Consider the following 5,000-nt stretch of genomic DNA (forward strand, 5'->3'; position numbering starts at 1 on the left):
TGTCTGTATTACAGTATAGCAAAGGGGATTACAGAGGCATGAGGCGGGAGCTGGCCAAAATTGACTGGAAGGAGGCCCTAGCAGGGAAGACGGTAGAACAGCAATGGCAGGTATTCCAGGGAATAATGCAGAGGTTGCAGATCAATTTATTCCAAAGAGGTGGAAAGACTCTAAGGGGAGTAAGAGACACCTGTGGCTGACAAGGGAAGTCAGGGACAGCATAAAAATTAAGGAGAGGAGGTATAACATAGCAAAGAAGAGTGGGAGACAGAGGATTGGGACTCTTTTAAAGAGCAACAAAAGTTAACTAAAGAGGCAATGCGGGGAGAAAAGGATGAGGTGCGAGGGTAAACTAGCCAATAATATAAAGGAGGATAGCAAAAGTTTTTTTAGGTACGTGAAGAGGAAAAAAAATAGTCAAGGCAAATGTGGGTCCCTTGAAGACAGAAACGGGGGAATTTATTATGGGGAACAAAGAAATGGCAGACGAGTTAAACCGTTACTTTGGGTCTGTCTTCACTGAGGAAGATACACACAATCTCCCAAATGTTCTAGGGGCCGGAGAACCTAGGGTGATGGAGGAACTGAAGGAAATCCACATTAGGCAGGAAATGGTTTTGGGTAGACTGATGGGACTGAAGGCTGATAAATCCCCAGGCCTGATGGTCTGCATCCCAGGGTACCTAAGGAGGTGGCTCTAGAAATAGTGGAAGCATTGGAGATCATTTTTCAATGTTCTATATAGATTCAGGATCAGTTCCTGTGGATTGGAGGATAGCAAATGTTATCCCACTTTTTAAGAAGGGAGGGAGAGAGAAAACGGGTAATTATAGACCAGTTAGTCTGACATCAGTGGTGGGGAAGATGCTGGAGTCAATTAGAAAAGACGAAATTGCTGAGCATTTGGATAGCAGTAACAGGATCATTGCGAGTCAGCATGGATTTACGAAGGGGAAATCATGCTTGACAAATCTACTGGAATGTTTTGAGGATGTAACTAGGAAATTGACAGGGGAGAGTCAGTGGACGTGGTGTACCTCGACTTTCAGAAAGCCTTCGACAAGCTCCCACATAGGAGATTAGTGGGCAAAATTAGGGCACGTGGTATTGGGGGTAGGGTACTGACATGGATAGAAAATTGGTTGACAGACGGAAAGCAAAGAGTGGGTATAAATGGGTCCCTCTCGGAATGGCAGGCAGTGACCAGTGGGGTACCGCAAGGTTCGGTGCTGGGACCCCAGCTATTTACGATATGCATTAATGACTTAGACGGAGGGATTAAAAGTACCATTAGCAAATTTGCAGATGATACTAAGCTGGAGGGTAGTGTGAATTGTGAGGAAGATGCAATAAGGCTGCAGGATGACTTGGACAGGTTGTGTGAGTGGGCGGATACATGGCAGATGCAGTTTAATGTAGATAAGTGCGAGGTTATTCACTTTGGAAGTAAGAGTAGAAAGGCAGATTATTGTCTGAATGGTGTCAAGTTAGGAGGAGGGGGAGTTCAACGAGATCTGGATGTCCTAGTGCATCAGTCAATGAAAGGAAGCATGCAGGTACAGCAGGCAGTGAAGAAAGCCAATGGAATGTTGGCCTTCGTAACCAGAGGAGTTGAGTATAGGAGCAAAGAGGTCCTTCTACAGTTGTAGCGGGCCCTGGTGAGACCGCACCTGGAGTACTGTGTGCAGTTTTGGTCTCCAAATTTGAGGAAGGATATTCTTGCTATGGAGGGCGTGCAGCGTAGGTTCACTAGGTTAATTCCCGGAATGGCGGGACGGTCGTATGTTGAAAGGCTGGAGCGATTGGGCTTGTATACACTGGTATTTAGAAGAATGAGGGGGGATCTTATTGAAACATATACGATAATTAGGGATTGGACACATTAGAGGCAGGAAACATGTTCCCAATGTTGGGGGAGTCCAGAACAAGGGGCCCACCGTTTAAGAATAAGGGGTAGGCCATTTAGAACGGAGATGAGGAAGAACCTTTTCAGTCAGAGAGTGGTGAAGGTGTGGAATTCTCTGCTCAGAAGGCAGTGGAGGCCAGTTCGTTGGATGCTTTCAAGAGAGAGCTGGATAGAGCTCTTAAGGATAACGGAGTGAGGGGGTATGGGGAGAAGGCAGGAACGGGGGTACTGATTGAGAGTGATCAGCCATGATCGCATTGAATGGCGGTGCTGGCTCGAAGGGCTGAATGGCCGACTCCTGCACCTATTGTCTATTGTCTATTGTCTATAATCAACCACTTTATTTTGCCCGTCTTTGTGACTCCTCTTTGACACGTCGATCACCGCTGAGGCTGTTTTACCTGTTTTCCCCTATGTACCGTAAGGTACACTCCTTACATTGAACTGCATACACCCCATTATTTCGCTCACGGGTTATCCTCTGTGCTATCCAGTCTCTCCTGTCACCCTGTTCTATGTTTTTGTCTATTACCCAGTGGGAGCAGGCCCCATATTGACATTAATTTGTAACCCTACTGCTCCCCTCGTCTGCTGGTTTTATCACCATCTCATGTTTATCCCTCAGCTCTGCCGTGGTCTCCCTCTCTTTTTTTCTGGTGAGGTTCGGCCTATCCTTTGTCATGGGCATATCCCAGGCTGTTTTAGTAACGTTCTTTTAAAACGTGTCGTGTTTGTTTGGCTTTACCCACGTTCCAGCATTAGAGGCCAATTTTTGCAATGTTTCCTGGGTGGGATTTGCCGGTTTTACAAATGGTGTCACTATCTCACCCTGCTTCCTGATACCCTTATGGGGTCGGCTCTGTTCTTGCAGAACCCTCGGGTGGTGCAGAGTCTGGGCCTTGTTATCAATATCTTGCCCTGCTTCCCGATACCCTTGCGGGTTCGGCTCTGTTTCTTGCAGATCCCTCAGGTGGTGCAGAGTCTGGGCGGCATCGTCACCCAGCACACCGACGCCCACTGAAAATTACCCACGCACAGTGCGCGCCTGGAGCGGCAGTAGTTCAAACTACCCCTACCCCTACCCCTACCCCTACCGCTACCCCTACCCCTACCCCTACCCCTAACCCTAACCCTAACCCTAACCCTAACCCTAACCCTAACCCTAACCCTAACCCTAACCCTAACCCTAACCCTAACCCTAACCCTAACCCTAACCCTAACCCTAACCCTAACCCTGACCCTAATGCAGGCAGAGTTATTTATAAAGTGGCCCAGACTCTGCACCACCTGAGGGTTTTGTAACAGAACCAACCCCATAAGGGTTTCAGGAAGCAGGGCAAGATATTGATAACAAGGCGCAGACTCTGCACCACCTCAGGGTTCTGCAAGAACAGAGCCGACCCCATAAGGGCATCAGGAATCAGGGCAAGATATTGATAAAATGGCCCAGACTCTGCACCACCTGAGGGTTCTGCAAGAACAGAGCCGACCCCATAAGGGCATCAGGAAGCAGGGCAAGATATTGGTAACAAGGCCCACGGGGAAGGCGGCATACTTTGGGGTTATTTTGTAGTGAGTTTTGAAGGCATGTGCTAGTGTTACGCATACCGAGGGCGCGCAAAGTTCGGCGCGCCCGGGCCCAAAACGCCTCTGCTGCCGCGGCCGAGTCGGCCGACGGATTGCCACGGACTTGCTTGACGACCTGTCACTCTCCGTGCATCGGTTGCACGCCCGGTTCGTCCTTTCCATTTGTTTCATGATGTACACGCGGCAGGCGGAATATTTTAAAAGCACTGTTCTGTTCGAAGTGCACAATGGCCGTTGGGGCAATGCAACTGGGGGGTCGGTCCGACCGGCTGACGACGCCTGCCTGCCGATTTGGTTCACGATGTCCCCGCCGAAGGCGGCATACTTGAAAGTACTGCCGTTCGCGCGCGCAATTTGCAGGGGGGAGGAATTGTTAGTGGACGTCTGTGTGCTGGGTGACGATGCTTGCCGACTTGGTTCATGCCGTCCACGCCGAAGACGGCGCCGTTTAAAGTACTGCCGCTCGAGGTGCACAATTTGCGGGGGAATTGTTATTGGGCGTCGGCGTGCTGGGTGACGATGTGGAGATGAGGAACGCCGAGCCAGATCTATCTTATTTGTTTGCTTGGGCCACTGGACTTTGCATGGGCTTTGCATCATTGTGTGCTACGTTAAATCACGGCCAATTGAGTGAGTATTTTTTATTCAACCACTCTATTTTGCCCGTCTTTGTGACTCCTCTATGACACGCCGATCACCGCTGACGTGTTAATCTGCGTGTTAGGTATCTCGGGGGTCAGTTGGACGGACAGATGTGTAAGGGTTTTGTTCGGAAGGATCGTTGAGTGTAAACGGTGAACGGGGGTTAAAGGCCCTGAGGTTTCAATCCTCTAAAGAATGTAAAAGGTCTGACGCGTTAGCTAGCAGCTAATGAGGTGAACCTAGCAGCTAATGAGGCTCTCTCTCTCTCACGGCCCCGGGACTCCCTCCCTCCCTCCTCCCTCTTGGAACCCTCCCTGCGTGGGGGGGGGGCACGAAGAAAAAGAGGGTATAAGAAGAATCCAGTGGAAGGAGTAGGGACTGGGGGCGAGGTCAGACAGCCTATCCGGCTAATAAAGCATCATGAGGTTAGGTATAAACTCTGATGACTGCATAAACTCGCCCCTAATGGGGGGGGGGGGGGCACTCTCTCCCCCACCCCTCTCTCCCCAGTGCCACTCCCTCCGACCCCCCCCCCCACTCTCTTCGTGTCGCTGGGCCCGCCCGGCACGGCCCCGAGGATCACTCCCCGCGCGGCAACGGGACACCGGGTCGCCGGGCCCGCAGGGTCGTCAGTCGGGCGGGGGGGGGGGAGGGTGGCCATGCCAGCAGCAGGAGAGGTTTCCAACGAACCCGCGACCGCAGCAGGACCGCCCTCGGCAGACATTTGGACCCAGCGGGTCCGTTCGGGATGGTTGCCGGGCCCGCAGCAGAGGTTTCCTTCCACCCAACGGGGGGGGGGGGGGGGGGGGGGGCGGGGCTGCCCATCTTCCCGCTCGAAGCAACGGCCTCACCCTAACGGCCTCAC

The sequence above is a fragment of the Rhinoraja longicauda genome, unplaced genomic scaffold, assembly GCF_053455715.1.
Source record: "Rhinoraja longicauda isolate Sanriku21f unplaced genomic scaffold, sRhiLon1.1 Scf000173, whole genome shotgun sequence".
In the NCBI taxonomy this organism is placed as follows: Eukaryota; Metazoa; Chordata; class Chondrichthyes; order Rajiformes; family Arhynchobatidae; genus Rhinoraja; species Rhinoraja longicauda.